The sequence below is a fragment of the Aegilops tauschii genome, chromosome 3, assembly GCF_002575655.3.
Source record: "Aegilops tauschii subsp. strangulata cultivar AL8/78 chromosome 3, Aet v6.0, whole genome shotgun sequence".
Taxonomy (NCBI): Eukaryota; Viridiplantae; Streptophyta; class Magnoliopsida; order Poales; family Poaceae; genus Aegilops; species Aegilops tauschii.
This window is the reverse complement of record NC_053037.3, coordinates 71,827,820-71,845,284: the sequence shown is the minus strand read 5'-3', so window position 1 is coordinate 71,845,284 and position 17,465 is coordinate 71,827,820. Positions and strand designations below refer to the sequence as shown.

At 46.3% G+C, this 17,465-nt stretch overlaps 1 long non-coding RNA gene and 1 pseudogene across 1 annotated transcript; both read right to left on the bottom strand.

The window, feature by feature from the left end:
• Positions 1–3,881: 3,881 nt before the first annotated feature.
• Positions 3,882–5,752, bottom strand: LOC120975575 (uncharacterized). The gene is made up of 3 exons (XR_012180919.1): positions 5,674–5,752; positions 4,408–5,587; positions 3,882–4,328 (listed from the first exon to the last, which is right to left on the bottom strand). It is a non-coding gene; the product is annotated as an uncharacterized lncRNA (long non-coding RNA).
• A 9,639-nt stretch (positions 5,753–15,391) lies between these two features.
• LOC120975360 (cold-regulated 413 inner membrane protein 1, chloroplastic-like) lies at positions 15,392–17,235 on the bottom strand (annotated as a pseudogene).
• Positions 17,236–17,465: the final 230 nt, after the last annotated feature.

Below are 17,465 nucleotides of genomic sequence, written 5' to 3'. Positions count from 1 at the left end.
CTTTAGCATAACCCTTAAACTGGTCAAACCCGTAAAAATAGAGATATTTACAGTTTCAGTCGAAAAGACGGCCCCTAGCAGATCCCGTAAAACTCGTTCGGCACTTAAACTTTTTAAAGGGCACTGAAAATCCATCTGTGAGAATCTTATATGTACATTTTCGAAGGCACTATACAGTTCAGCCCGTAAAACCGGTTAAACTTCGTCGGAGCAGACGCGTTGCCGTAGAAATGGTCGGAATCTACCCGGAACTCACCGGAATACGTCGCCGCATGTCGGAAGAAGCCGCCGCACGCCGGAATTTGCTGCCGCCGGTCCGAATTGCGGCCGGCTCGACCTCCACTGCCGAGACGAGGCCGTCCACGGGCAGGGCGGAGCAGGCCACCAGAGGCCCAAATCAGTGTGGGGCGGCGCCGGAGAAGGGCGGGGGGGAGGGGGGCGGGTCGCACGCAGCGGCGGGGAGCTCACGTGGCCACGCCGGGAAGCGCACGGGTGGCGACGGGCGGTGCCGGGCTAAATCGGGGACGGGAAGGCACGTCAGGGAGTGCGCGGTGCAAGGCAGGGCGAGGCGGGCAACGCCGGGGTGCCAGGGCGAGGCACGCCGTGGCCGTAGATGGGATCTGCCGGGAGGGAGGAATACGGAAATAAAAAATGAGCTACATTGGGATACAGTTTTATTTACATGATCTGCTCTGTCCGAGGCAATTTTGCACTGTAAAAATGGTTTACAGTGCCCTTTAGACTAGCCATAATGTGTAATAACATAGACTAGTAACATGCCCATGTTACTAGTCTATGTTACTACCTCTATAGAGGGAAGTAACATATGTGTGGTAACATGCAACACTTCATTTATTAGGCTATAGACATATCTTAACTTGATATGTGTGATGTTCCTCATACTACTAGTAACTAGTAGTTATGTTACTACTTTCCTCTCTTTCTTCATTTATTGCTTGCTACATCATCTACTTTATTAGATATGTGTGATGTTATTATCTATGTTACTCTCATTATGGGTAGTCTTATACTCATTTTTAAGGGTAACTTTTAAGCTAATTTTTTTTAAATAATACATTTTTTTAAATTACAGAAATAATACGTAAAAAAAAGATTTTTCAAAAATAATACACCATCGGCCTACTGCAGGCCGACAGAGCCCAGTCGGCCCACAGCAGGCCGACTGGAGGCCCATCAGTTTGCTGCTGGCCGATTGGGCTGTCGGCCACCAGATTCAAGCCCAGTCGGCCTGCAGTTGGCCGACAGGGTCCAGTCGGCCTGCAGTACACCGATAGGCCTGTAGTGGGCCGACTATGCTCAGTTGGCCTGCTGTGGGCCGACTGGTGCATGCCTATTTTTAATAATACACGCGAATATTTTTTTAAAGTATATATTTTAACACGTTATGAATACGTGGTAACATTTCTTCAAATACATTTTTAATGGAAATACCTTTTTTTTAAACCACACAACATTTTTTTAAATGCTTTTCTGAAATTTTCACAAACTTTTTTTAGAAAACGCGAATATTTTCTTAAAATGTCATGATCCATCTAAACATTTGTTAACCCACGTGATATGTGAGTATATTGATTGTAATATCATCTTATATTATGGGATGAAGGGAGTACCATTTTGTAGAATGTCATGGATATTTTTTGGAAACACGAGAATATTTCCAGCAAAGGTGACGTACATTCATTTAGTGGAACGAACCATTTCTTATCATATTTTCCAAAAAAATTGCATGTATTTTTTGAAAGGCGGGAACCTTTTTCCATTGTGATGAACATTTGTTTTGAAAGTTATCGACATTTCCAAACTGCGCTTTTCTCGCCATCCATTTCCCGCCACCCATTTCCCACCACCCATTTCCCGCCACCCATTTCCCGCCATCCATTTCCCGCCACCCATTTCCCGCCACCCATTTCCCGCCAACCAATTTCCCGCCACCCGTTTCCCGCCACCCGTTTCCCTCCTCCCATTTCCCGCCAACCTTTCCCGCCATACCGTAGTCGTTCTTTCCCGCCATTTTGTTGTCTCTATCTATAAAACCCCCTTCAGACGGAGCTGGATAAGCATTGCAGTGTAGTGTAGTTGAGATGTCCCATTATCCTTTCGATCGTACTTTTCACCCTGGGATGAGCAGGACTCTTCTGAGGCTAGCTACCGATTTCAGGATGGATAATAGGATAGTTCCATGGGACGAACTCACCGGTAGTGACACCATAATGAATGAGTTGGCTCACCAATTACGTAGTTCTGGGTGGCCTGAAAGGACCTATGAGGAGGTACGTAAAGAACTTCTTAGGTTGCATGACAGGTGGAAGAAGGTAGTGGTGCCGAAGAGTGAAACTCTCAGAAGGATTGCAGCAAATAATCCATGTTTATGGACTGAGGAGAGCGAGGACGAAGATGATATCTTCATGCCGCCGCTTTCGGGTTCTGCATCGTCGAAGGGCAAGAGTTCTTCATCATCGAAGGGCAAGGTTTCAGCATCGTCGAAGGGCAAGAGTTCTTCATCATCGAAGGGCAAGGTTTCTGCATCGTCGAAGGGCAAGAGTTCTTCATCGTTGAAGGGCAAGAGTTCTGCATCGATCGAGGATGACGATGATGACTTCATGTAGTTTTTATGTTGTATGTTGTGAGTTCAGTTACGTGCCATTTAATTTGGATGTAGTTCTATCTAGTTGTTTGTAATGTCTCGTTGTATGAATATTATGTTCTATCTAAATATGATCTTGTAGAGTAGGCATATGTCTCGTACATAAGTACATAGTCATTTGTCTCATACATAGAATAGACATAAGTCTCACACAGAAATAGATGGTAATGTCTCTACTGATACATAGGAGCGGCAATGACGACGTCTGGCCTGCCGGGGAGGCGGATCTCGAATGACAAATGCATCACATATAACTCGGTTTCCTGTAGCAATGCAACTGAACAACCCTTTTCCATTCCCATTCGCTCAGCATTTCTTGAATCTTGCCATCATCAGTTATGTCAATCAATTTTCTTTCCCCAGGGCCATCTGAATGCTTCCTGCTGACGTAGTACACAAAATCGTCTTCCTTCAACCCTTGCTTCAACATGAATTTAGTCTTCAACCAATCAAAAGTGAGGTCCACTTCACTAACTTGCACAACACTTGGAGACAAGCCTTGGACATGAACAATAGGGCTAAGCACCCACTGAGTACTCTCAGCCATCTGCAACACACAAATCGCATTGAGTACCTACCCTACCCCTTAATATCCCCACTAACAAATATTAGACATGTCTATATATTACGAAGCTATATATTACAGAATATTAACGGAGCAACTAATACAATTCACCCTCCTACAATTATATTACGAATATTTGCCGTAGCAACTACAAATATTGACAGATTAATTAGTTGACATCTAAATATATTAACAAAAACTACCGGAGCACGTACGAAAAATAAAATGTGGGCTTAAATATACCCTTGAAGCGTGTGTGCGAAGGATGAAGGACGAACGGCGGCCACCAAACTGCCGGTGCTCCGGCTCCAACGAAGAACGACGAACAACAGCTTCACCTCCACCACAGTGCTCCAATTTCACCACCAGCACACTGCAATGCTTATGCAGCTCTGTCTGAAGGGGGTTTTATAGGTAGAGAGGAGAAAATGGCGGGAAAGAACGACTGCGATATGGCGGGAAAGGGTTGGCGGGAAACGGGTGGCGGGAAACGGGTGGCGGGAAAAAGTTGGCACGAACATATGGCGGGAAAAAGTTGGCGCGAACATATGACGATGATGACTTCATGTAGTTTTTATGCTGTATGTTGTGAGTTCAGTTACGTACCATTTAATTTAGATGTAGTTCTATCTATTTGCTTCCAATGTCTCGTTGTATGAATATTATGTTCTATCTACATATGATCTTGTAGTTCCGATAACAGAGTACTAAAATAGAGTATGCATATGTCTCGTACATAAGTACATAGTCATTTGTCTCATACATAGAATAGACATAAGTCTTACACAGAAATAGATGGTAATGTCTCTACTGATACAGATACATAGAAGCGTCAGTGACGACGTCTGGCCTGGCGGGGAGGCGGATCTGGAATCGGGGACCATCCCAACCTGTCGGGTGCCCTAATGTGACGAGGAGGAATCTCAAACTCTCCCTGGTCATGCTGTGTATCCTGTGTGGGGCCTGGTGGAGGAGTCGAAAACATGTTCATCCACTGGGTGTGCTGCGACATCTGAGCCTGTATGTTGTCCTCAGGATGTTGATCACTCCCCCACGTATCATGTGATGCCGACATAGACGCCTGATATCCATAGGCCCCTACGCGATGGAACGGTTCATCATGAAGAATGAGGTCGCGTCAATTAATATTGAAAACAATAAATATGAAGACACATACCTGCTGGGTGTGACGTCTGCTCTGGCTGAAACACGAAACTGGACGAGGGACCGTGCTGCTGTGGCTGTGGAGAAAACACGAAGCTCGACGAGGGACCGTGTTGCTGTGGCTGTGGAGAAAACACGAAGCTCGACGTGGGACCATAGTGCTGCGGGTGCCACGTAGAACTGCCAGGTTGGTCAGGACGGGGTGGCCTGGTTGTCGGCTGCTGTGCTAGGCGTGGACGTGGTTGATGTCGTTGCATGGAGTGACGCGGCTGCTCCTGCTCGTGCTGAACAACATCGGTTCTCCGGGTGCACGTGATAGCCTCGTACACAGTCCGTATCTTATTCTGAATTCTTTCCAAGAAGGGCTGTACCACTGGACGATGTTGAAGAAGAGGTCCAGACGATAGTGATCGTCCAAAGGTGGTCACGTCGTCGTACAGTTCGCGAGTCAAGGTAGCCTGCAAATTTCCATGACGATTAATAATGTCTGTCTCTTGCACGTCAAAGTATGTGACAACATTACGTAAAGAAAAAATATCTTACCGCGTACTGCCTAGAGCCCGAAGTATCATAGCTCGGGTACATATCCGACGGAGTAGGATCCGGTAACTCCTCTGGGTGGGAGTACTCAACAATGCGTAACCGTGTTCCGGTCATGTAGCGCCGCAAATAGAGATTGAATTCATCGAGATCGAAATTGTGATTCTCGTGCCATAGATTTGTGTTTGCTGTCTCCCATTCTATAACATACGGCTCTAGTCTAACTAGCCAGTCAGCAGTTGTCCTGTTCATGCCCTTCCTTGTCATCCTAAAATTGTGGTGTGTGTTCAACAATTACCTAAAGCTTCGAATGGAGTACTATGAAAGAAAATGCAACATTGAAAAACTGGTTAATACCTGTGGATGTGTGCTGGCACCGGGTTCTCTATAGGGGGAGGTAGCTCCAACTGCAGAAGACCAAATTGCCTCATAACCCTCTGTTGTGCCATCTCCTCGACGAAGACATCGAAGATGATCTTCGATTTTGTCATCCAGTAATCTCGGTCCCTTGTGCATAGCACAGACATACCAGCAGGGTATCTCGCTTGTATGGCTGCTTCTGTGTAGGGCTGCCAGATGACCCCGGTGTACGCATCGAACTGCTCGTTCAATGCTGTGTACGCCTTCCTGGTCTGATCACTAGCAAAGCGTCTCTGCAGAGAATAAAAGTTAGTAGCCGCTAGCATCGATTGATCTCTTGTGCAGAAAAAGTTGCATTAAACTACAACACGGTGCATACCTTGCGACGAGTCCAACACAGACCGAAAGTAGGCATGTCGATGCCGTCAACATCAAACATGGCGCCTATAGGCTCATGAACACGTACATCTGGCCGCCCTATAGAGAACCTCTCCCACGACCACAGCTGTAGGAATAGAGGGCATCCAAGAAGGGCTAGCTTTCTCGATGTAAGCTGGCAACCGTTGCACATACCTCGGTATGTAGCCGCTAACACCGCCGAACCCCAACTCCTCTGTCTGATCTGATCCGCCGTCTGAGCGCTCGCTATCTCGAGTGCCATAGGGATGTAGAGGGCGCTAATAGTGGTGACATGGTTCTCCGTGAACATCACCTTGCCGAAAAGCCACAGTAAGTAGGCCTCGAGGCTCCGAGTGATCTGTTCCGCAGTCAAGGGCGCCCGGAAGTTCTGGATCTACATTAAGCGAAGAGAAAGTTTAGCAACCACTCATACTTTATGCGCGATAACTTGAAGAGAATAGGTAGGGGAAATTACCCAGAAATTTAGCAACCACTCATACTTAGGTCCGTGATGCTCCCATACCGGATCGGGAGCATCCAGAAAAACACCGTGAAAACGTTCTGTAAGAGCTCGCTCCCAACCAGCCGGTGCGTCCAACGGTCCTACGGCATGACCTGCCAACGGTAGTCCGAGCAAAAGTGACACATCCTCCAGAGTAGGAGCCATCTCTCCCCATCTGAAGTGAAACGTGTGGGTCTCTGGCCTCCAGCGGTCCACTAAGCAGCTCAGCAAAGACCCATCGATGGCGACGCGTTTCTCACCCAGGATAGACTCAACCAGACACGCGAAAGGTAAAAGGCCGGCCCATTTCAACCTTTCATCAGAGAACTTTTCAGTTACTGTCTCCCATTTCAACCATTAATATGCATGTCAGTGTGCAAATTAATAAAGCACGTACCGCTGAAGCCATCCTGAGTGTATCTTCCAGTTTTCCTTAGGAGTGCGAGTGACGAGAGGCTCAAGCTTGCGCTCATACCATATCGCACCACGATGACCCTTATCAATGTCCCCATTCAGCAACCACAATCCCGACATTCCTGCACTTACAAAATTCAGAACAAAGTGCCACACTTAATAAAAATTCATAACATAGTGCCACACTTAATAAAAATTCAGAACATAGTGCCACACTTAATAAAAATTCATAACATAGTGCCACACTTAATAAAAATTCAGAACATAGTGCCACACTTAATAAAAATTCATAACATAGTGCCACACTTAATAAAAATTCATAACATAGTGACACACTTAATAAAAATTCATAACATAGTGCCACACTTAATTAAAATTCATAACATAGTGGCACACTTAATACAAATTTCAGAACATAGTGCCACACTTAATACAAATTTCAGAACATAGTGCCACAGCACACTTAATATAAATTCAGAACAAACTAGTTCTAGCTTAGCTTCTTCCTCTCGCCCTTACTCCTCTACTACCTCTACCTCCTCTTCTTCCCCGGTTGCCTCGTCCACGCCCAGTGACGAAAGTGGGACAATTTGTGTCCCTATGGCCAAATTCATTGCATAGAATGCATTGCCTAGTCGGACCTCCTGCTTCAGATTCATCCATATCATTTCGGATGCGCTGACACTGCCGTCTGCCTCTACTTGTACGCATATGCTCTGGGTTTGGAATGTAACGCCTATCGGCGGGGTTGACGCTGTTGAAATTACCCATTGATCGAAAACCCATCAGCTCACCTGTCCAGGTATTGAGGACAGCCTCTTTCAGAAAATATGGAGACACAAATGATATTGCGTCCATTCCAAGCTGCCCGCAAGCAGCAAGTACATGTGAGCAAGGTAGGTGAAGCAATTTCGGTTTATTGCATGTGCACTCACACGTTGGCCAGGCTTCATTGCCAATTTTCACCTCATGCGTCCTCAACTCATTTGCACATCCGAATTTGTTGTTGGCTAAGCGGACCTCAAACCTTCTTTCTTGATTACCGATGGCGACTACAGTGTGTGACCTAGCTTTTTGCATCTTGTTGTCCATGTACTTCGTGACTCTTTCACAGTACCGTGTATTTGGGTTGTTCAAGATATGCTGCTCTGCTATTTGACGTCTGTCTCTGAAATACTTGACAGTGCCATAGAAAATACCCTCAACGATGGCTGTAAGTGGCAATGCCCGGTTTCCTCTGAGGACAAAGTTGTATGTTTCCGCGAGGTTCGTTGTCATGACACCGTACCTTGCTCCATGTGTGTCATGTAGCAAAGACCACCTCTCCAGAGGCTCATGCTCTATCCACTGCTCGAAGGTTTTAATCGACCTCCCGAGCCTTCTCCTAGTACCAGGTGGGTCAAAGCCTGGCAGGTCACATAGCCCAACAGCCTCCTCCTCCACGGTCGCTGTTCCTGTTGCCAACTGTGCAGCTACTGCTTCAACATGTGCCCTCACTGCTGCATCTCTTGCAGCTTTCCTGTCCCTCACGTGTCTCTGCGTGCACACATTAAGTCTGTCGCGTATCAAATTGTACTTTCATAACTGGTTCTGCTTGCAGAGTTTTTTGAACAGATTCATCAGGTTCTTATTTCTAAACTGCGAGAAGAAATTAGCCCCGAGATGGCGCATGCACCAACGGCTCTGCAAGTCCTGCCATGGAACTTGTTCCTCAGGGCCTGGGTTTGTCAGTGTCCTTATCGCACTGAGTATACCTGCATGCCTGTCATGAAGGATGCACACATTCGGCTTCTCCTTGACAACTGATATTTTCAACTGCCTGAAGAACCATGTCCAACTTTCAATGTTCTCACTCTCCACAAAAGCAAATGCCAGGGGGACGACTTGATTTTGGCCGTCTTGACCTATGGCTGTCAGTATCTGACCCTTGTACTTGCCTGTGAGAAAAGTACCGTCAACACATATCACCGGTCGGCAATGCCTGAAAGCTTCGATGCATACACCGAAAGAGAAGAAGAGACGATGCAAAACCCTCACAGTTGGGAACTCTGGCATGAACATGTCTTGGATATCGATATAGGTGCCTGGATTCCGCTGCTGCAGGGTGTGGAGGAGGTGGACAACAGAGTCATATGCATCAAAATAAGAACCAAATCTCCTCTCAAGCGCTGCATGCTTAGCCCTCCAAGCCTTGCCAAGAAATTCTGTACTTCAACCTAGCGAACACTTTTGTCTGCACTGCCTTCACTTCCATAGCTTTGCCTTGCACTATCTCATCGTAAAACAGTCGAGCAATAAGCATGGATGAAAGGTTGGCATGATCTTGAGGGATGCAGGGAATAAGACAAGTGTGATTAACTAAGTCACTTATCACCCAACTTGTGCCATACTTAGGGAGAAAGCCGTGCACCCTTGCGGGACAATCTGCATTCTTGCATACCATTGTGAGGAATTTCTGACTGGACACCTCAGCTTTGAAAACCCTTTGCGTGGACATTGCCCAATTAATTATTGCATCCTTCAGGGCTTGCTTGTTCGGATACATAGCAACCGTCGCAATATTGTTCTGGTGATATTGCCAGGCTGAATCATGTCCATCATTCACGGTCATTGCAGATGATAAGTCATGATTCCACCATGCAGGATTCGGGACCTCCTCTGCATTTTCTTCTTCATCTGACTCGTCAGAATCATCGGCATGACCCCTTTCAACATCGGTGTCTTCTTCTTCCATCTGGTTCTGCATGTGCCCATCTACCTCGTCAGCGTCCACCTCGCCATTGTAATCACCATCGGCATTTCCTCCTTCTACCTGACTACTCTGCCCTGGTTCATAACCATAAGCATTTCCTCCTTCTACCTGACTGCTCTGTCCTTGGTCGTAACCATAAGCATTTCCTCCTTCTACATGACTGCTCTGTCCTTCGTAGCCACCCTCCCCTTCATGTGCAGTGACCTCCTTCACGACGGGAAGCACTAAAGCAACAGGATTGCATCCCCTTCGTTCACAACCTTGTAACCACCGCACCCAATCGGAGTCTCCCTCTATTGGCCTCAAATAAAAATAAATTTTTGAACTTGACCGTGTCCACAATGCATGAACACCGACGGTGTGTGTTTCAGTATCAAGACCTAAACTTGCCGCAATCCATTCTTTCAACTGACTAACAGACCATGTTTGTGGTGCGCTGATTGCAACCTCTATGTGAGTAAATTCACTCAGATCTGCTCCCAACTCATTTGTTTGGACAGTACCAGAACCATAGTAAAATCTCAACTTCACTACATCGGACATCTCGACTCACCTATTTTTTTCAACATAGAAATACAAGTATTAGACATGTCTATATATATATTACCAGGACCATAGTAAATAATATAATAAATAGGCCCATGTTTACTAATAATAAATAGGCCTCAAATAATAATAATAATATAATAAATAGGCCCATGTTTATTTGAATTATATGGCCATGTTGATGTATTTTTTATTTTAATCTATGTTAAAATAATTTAGAAAAAGGCATGCGTCTTATTTCTACGATCATGTAAAATTCTTCCTTGCTAAGAAGTTTTTTTGTTAAACTACAGCGTGGCCGTTTAAAAAAAACAGTGTGGCATTGCTTGTTATGGGTTAAACTTTAGAAAATACGCATAATAAAGGTTAGCGGGTAATCCGCTTCATATTCGCATCGGGTACGGACTGAAACGTTTTTTAACATGTAGTTCTACTTTTCCTATTTTTTGCTTGCTTATTAAATTTTCATCAAACTGACATGCTATGCAAATGCCGACCCCAACTCTTCAAAAAATAACTTGTCTCTTCTTTCCAACTTTTTATTCATGTTTCCAACTTCTTATCCCGCACCTGTGTACGTGTCAAGTATTAAGCAACAACTTATTATCCCACTAACAACTAATACAATTCACACACCTACAACTATATTACGAATATTTGCCGTACCAACTACAAATATTTACGTATACTACCGGGGCAAATAACAATAATCGCACACAAATTTATTTTCACATCGAACGAAGCGTCCGTGCGAACGAATAATATTTACGTATACTACCGGGGCAAATAACAATATTTCCGTATACTACCGGGCCAAAAAACAATAATCGCACACAAATATTTACGTATACTACCGCGGCAAATAACAATATTTACGTATACTCCCGGAGCACCTACGAAAAATAAAATGAGGGCTGAAATATACCCTTGAAGCGTGCGTGCGAACGAAGAACGAAGAACGAAGAACCACGAACGACGAACGACGAACGACCTCCACCACCACCACCTCCACCACCACCACCACCTCACCACCCCAACTGCCCCAACGACGAACACTGCCCCCAACTTCACCACCACCACCTCCACCAAAATGCTCACCACGACCACCACGAGCTACCCCGTCAGTAGATCGACACCTCTTTTCGCTGCCCTAAATGAGTTGAACCCATTCACGGTGCCAAAATCACGAAAATGCAGCTCATTTAGGTGTACAAATGTGTGCCATTTTTCTGTAGAGAGAGGAGGAGGAAGAACACAACAGAATGAGCCACGGGAGAAGAATAATGGAGGAAGGAGAGGATATGGGCGGGCAGGGGAGAAGAAAAAAAGCAGGATAGAGAGAAGGAGAGGATAAGGGCGGGCTGGCCAGCGCGCGTCAGGTCGGCCGCACCCTGTCGGCCACCAGGTGGCCGATCGGCGGGCGGCAGGCCGACAGGGGCGCACCACGCCGACAGGCCGCTGCCTCCCCCCTCGCGACGTGGCACGACCAACCACAGGCCGCCGCGTGGCTGCCCGGCCTGCAGTCGGCCTCCTGATAGCCGATCGGCCTGCTGTGGGCCGACTGGGCTCAGTCGGCCTGCAGTGGGCCGACGGTGTATTATTCTTGTAAATTCTTTTTTCTGCATATTATTTCTGTAATTTAAAAAAATGTATTATTTAAAAAAAATTAGCAACTTTTAAAAGATCTGCTAGAGATGCTCTTACGGACTGAGATTGATCCCAATGCCGTGGCGACCAGGAAAGAGGTCTCTGTGGGCTCCATGGACGCCGGGCAAAGTCGTCGTGAGCTTAAATGGTGCAGCTGATGCTAGGTGCATGTGCTAATGTAACCATGAGGTAATACCAATGCCGCTCACAAGTAAAAATTCAGCCAGACCATGAAATAACAAGAAAATTAAACAAAACATCAAGAATCATTGAAAAAAAAATTGACTTATTAAATTTAAAAATCAGGCAATATACAGCTAAAGTGTTTTCACTTTGAGTCTCCATTTTGCACGCTACACGTGTAGTACTATACAGTATAATACAATCTACGAATACGTACGGTCTAGCTAGGTCCGTCTCGGTCGAATATGCAACGAGCACTCATTCCACATTATGCTAGGCCCTCTGATCCGGGGATTGCTCGTGCAAAGGCCTCTCCGGCCGGGGGGCGGCGGCCGATTGAGCACGCCCGTACTCCCCATCCATGCGGTTGAAAATGAAGAAGTACACGAGGCCCATCGCCATGGCGGTGAGCCCAAACACGGCCAGCTTCAGCGCCAGGTTCGGCATCCTGTCCGCGGCACTCAGCGCAACCGTGCTGCCCTGCGCCACCGAGACCGCCATGGCAGCGAGCCTGGTCCGCCGCCGCTCGGGCCCCGCGGCCGGGTCGTCCTCGAGCCGTAGGAGCTCGAGCTTCCTGAGGCAGCAGTATAGCACGGCGATGAGGTAGTAGGTGGCGATCACGAACGCCAGGGCCCGCGGCCTGCGGTGCGTGCGGTACACAGCCCACGCGAAGCAGGCGGCGACGAAGAGCACAGAGACCGCCCACGCGGCGAGCCTGGCCCGGCGCCGCTCGGGGGCCAACGACGGGTCGTCGTCGAGCCGTTGGAGCTGGAGCTTCCAGACAGAGCAGCAGAGCACGGCGACGAACCAGTAGGTCGTGACCACGAACGCGAGGTCGGGCGGGCTGCGGCGCGTCCGGTGCACCGCCCACGCGAAGCAGGTAGCGAGGAACAGCACCGAGACTGCCCACACGGCGAGCATGGACCGCCGCCGCTCGGGGGCGGCCGCCGGGTGGTCGTCGACGTCGAGCCGCTGGAGCTGCAGCTTCGTGACGCAGCAGCAGAGCACGGCGACGAGGTAGTAGGCTGTGATCACGAACGCTAGATCGCACGGGCTGCGGTGCGTCCGGCGCACCGCCCACGCGAAGCCGTAGCCGGCGGTGAAGGCGAGCAGGGCGATCACCGTGTACGCGCGGCGTGCCCAGGCGCGCCAGCCACCCCCGCGCTGTCGCGCCTGGCCCAGCTGTACAGTCTGCGGCGGCCCCGACAACGCTTCTTGATCTTGCGCGAGCGGCAAAGAGGCGTACGTCGCGGGCTCCATTTGAGCGGCGTCCGGCGGGGACGGAGGAGCACTGCTGGACTGTTTCTCTGCTGCGCTGAGCTCTATCTGAAAATTTATCCTTTTCTTTGGCAACTGTGGAAGTATCAAAGGAGCGTTTATATACATATATAGATCATATAAGATCACTATAAGGTTGAGACACTTATTTAAGGACGGAGAAAGTAGTAATTAGTGATATAAACAATCTTATGTTTTTAATGATTTATATATGTATACAAACAGGACTACTAAATCTGAGTCGACTGAGACTTAACGAAGTCTTGGTTAATGCTATATTCATGAAATCTTATATGAAGATTCGTGCAAAAAATCAATTTAATTATTTCATTCCTTTTTATATGTCTTGTCATTTAATTGAGACTCGGTTAAGTTTTAGTCGACTAAAATCTAGTCGCACTCGTATATAAAAGATCTTATAAAAATTTAGAGAGGGAGTACTACAGTAGCTGCACGTCTAGGAATATAAGACCATCAATTAAACTAACATGATTATTAAATAAAGTAATAAAAAAGAGTGTGATGTTTTACGGATGATTAGCTTAGTGCCCGTGCGTTGTCACGGAACAATAAATTTGCACGTCATTCATCATCATTGTTGGTGTTCCAACCTTGCCAGTTGTCTCCCCGTCAACTACAAACACACGGTCAACTCTTTGCTCTAACAAGCCCTCTGCCAAAAGCGCTCGACCCATAAAATAGTCAACATACATTCTTATCATTATGTGTAAGAGAAAATGTATCTCCATGTTCTCAATCAAATCTCTTATAGCTTAATGGATATTGGTCACCGTGGAAAATATCCTCACAATGCCACCAAATAATAAATTTAGGCATAGAGATCATGAGCTGTAGGCATAGTTATAAAAATATCTTGTACTCCAGGATGATGTGTCCGGTAAATTTTGAAGGGTTGATTGTCTATAATTTTCTACAAGTAGCACCATCCAAAGGGTGTAGCTAACAAGTCAAAATTATCTAAGTGTAGTAATGCAATGGTTGTCTTTCCCTTGCTGCTTCTGGATAGTATTGTTCGAAGACAAGTTCTCTTTAAAATCCACCAACATAGCCTGACTGACAAGCAAGCAGCAAGCAAGCTTGGTCAATCAAAATCATACAAAAGCTTGGTCATTCAAAATTTGACCCTACCCACAACAAGGAAAATAACGGATTCATCGTGTCTTGTTATGACCTAATTTTCCTAGAAAATGATGTCGTAGTAGGTAGTTCCTTGAATATTCTCAATGCTAAAAGCACAAAGATACTACTTCTTACAACAATAACAGAGCAAAATCCAAGGAACGTGCTTCACCTTCAAAGCACTACAACACAGAAGAGCTCCTCAAGATCCTACAAAGGATTAACTGAGGCATGTATCTGAAATAACTTGAGCAGAACAAGCCACATGTAGTGCTAAGCCATACATTCAACCTCCCGTCAAAAAAAAACATCCATACATTCAACCTCTGTGTTTGATATAGAGAAACTCAAAATAAATAGGTACCTTAAAAAACAAATAGAACCAAATTAGGGAGGGGGTTGGGGGGGGGGGGGGGTAGCAGACCATACCTAAAATTGCACCTATTTTATAAAGATATAACTGAAATTACATGGCGGTCTAGTATCCCACCCTTCATAAATTTTTTTTCCAGAAGGTATTTGGGTCCAACACGGTGGGATATAAAATTGTTGCTTTTCACATCTGTACCATCAATGATTGATCAACCTATATGGCCAAATTTCATTTTTTATCAACACTGACTAATTTAACCTGAGATGGAACTAACCCATTGGTACAAACCAGTAAACAAAAAATTTTGTGTCTAGAAACACCCAACTCTTTGTAACAAATAATAAGTGGCAAAAAAATACCCCAGCTAAATTTTCTAGCTGGAGTTCACACAAAAAGAGCAGAGGGAACACTGGATCGTCAGATGAATCAATTATGTCGCATTATGTGTTTTCATCTGTACATATCACAAATTAGCAGCCTTAATAATGTAATAGTGAAGAACAAAAGACCGTATACACTCAAGGTTTTGTAGAGTGGGTGAGGCAATTGTAGTACCAAAGAGCACCCAATAGCACTGGTATATTCTGTATCAAGCTGAAAGAAAATGCCTCTTTTTATTAGATGTCTATCAAGTAACTCACGCCCTACAAAAGATTCTCTAGATCTGCTGCTTGCGCAAACTACAATGTTTTACCCGCAAATGTGGCTAGGGGTGAAACTGTAATTTAGAAAATTGAAAAAAGCAAAGTATATGATCTGCTACCATACGCATGGATTAAGCTAGATCCTCTTATACCCTTTTCACGTTGCACTGGCTAAGCTAGGCGATGAATTCTCAGCTTAAAAGTTCTTCTACAGGTTAATTTCCTTTCTTTTTAGACACTTTTCATCTAGCGGACAATTGATCAAGTGGTTGAATTATCAAAGACATATGCAGCAGTACAGCCAATGTCTTTCAAACTGGTGAGAATGTTACATACCTCACATTCATCACCTGGTAAGGAGCAATGCTGACCGCCAGCATCGTTGACAGTGGAAGCTCTAGCTCATCTGCAATAGACAGACACACATGCATAAGTAACATATATCTGTTCCATCTCTTGTCAAATATCATACTTGATTTTAAGCAGGACGTATGGATCTTCGTTGTTACTCTACCTGGAAAGGGTAAGAACAAACGCACTGCAAGCGCAAGAAAAGCAGTCCACAGCCCATATTCACTCCTAAAATTTGGAATAGACACCATAAGATAAGTACGCCAAAAGTAAGTATTCTTGTCTCAAAAAGAATAAACATCCGGTAGAAATAGCAAGAAAAGAGGAAAAGGTAATAATTCTTTTGGGCCAAGTGGCAGAACCGTACTTGATCCATGAGATTACTGGGCTAGGTGCTTGCAGAACAAACAATGGCACGAGGAAAGATTTGTGTATGCCTATGCCTTTAGCAAGCAAGAGCACTCTGCAACAGGCAAAAGAGTAATAAATAAAATGCTCAAATAATAGTCCAACATTTTATGACAAAACCAAATATGTCACAGAATGGAAGAAACTACATGGCGAATAGCAAGAGCTGAGTTTTCAAAGAATTATTACTACTTTTAGTTATTCAAGATTGCCGGTCCTCAAGAAAGCAATTACAATTTGGAGTCATGGCCTGAATAGCTCCAGTAACTCATCCAAGATCTGAAGCAAGATTACCACCTTGGTGTTGACAAGTTAGTATCGTAACATGAATGCGATCGATAGTAACTTATGATGGATCAGAAGCATAAAGTAACACTACAATTCTGCAGCAAGCTAAGCAAGTCACCAAGTGGTCCAAACGCTGAGTAAATTTCTGCATTCGAGTTATATGCCATTCAAACATTTAATACGAAAACCATGCATTGCACTTTCCTGTGATACAGAGTGATGCTACTGAACACAAGGTGTCATGTTCATGTGTAAACAGACTGAATATCTAGCAGCGTTCGTCATCGCAGCATATGGTACTGCAAGTACACTGTCTATCTAGTTCTTGTGAAGTGTGTTAATGTTGCTCCTACCTCCTAGAGCTGTGGACATGATGCGTTTATTTTTTTACTTGCTGTGAAAATATCAGCTCATGTTTAATCAAGAACCAACTCCATCTAACAGTTGTTGTATGATGCCCTCTGAGTTCTGGACGAATAACCATCGACAGGTTGCAGAATCTATGACAGGATCACGCATCTTACAATCTGACACCAGCAGTTGTGCAATTTACAGCTCTCGCAAGCAAAAGCACGAACAGATTCGGATCCCGGATAGGGCTCATGCGTTTCTGTAGGAGCAAACTGCACCGGAAAAGGTACTTTTAGGTATCGCCAAGGAGATGAGGGGAGGCACTCACGCGGCGGCCGCGACGGAGACCCACTCGTCGTGGGCGGGCTGAGCTACACCGACGCGTTGCACACGACGGCGCTCCCCCGGCTCCGGCACGGCCGGACCAGCGGCTGCGGCAGAGCGGCGTATCCCCTGCATACACGCACAAAGAGATCACCCGACGGCACGGTGAGTAGACGGAAGGCGGGCGCCGGGGGAACCCGGCGAGGGCGAGCAGCCTCACCTGAGCGCGCCGGTGCGCACGGCGGGGGAAAAGCCCGCATTCCCGGCGGGCCGCGCGCTCGCGGCAGCAGCACGGGGCAGGGCGCCGCAGTGGGGATCACGAGGCACGGCGAGATGGACATGGTCTCGGTCCCGTCACGGGCGGGCCGTCAATGCAGGCGAGGGCAAGGGTTGGGTCGAGGGACTCCCAACCTCGTCGACGCGGCCAACGCCATCATCTATGTGTGGCCTGTGCTTGAGCGCGAGGATGGTGGTGAGCATGATAAATGGCGGCCTGCGTGAGCTTCGTGTACGTCGGTGCGGGGATGTACAGTGAGGAAAAGTGGAGGATGGGCCACGACCATGGGAGGGC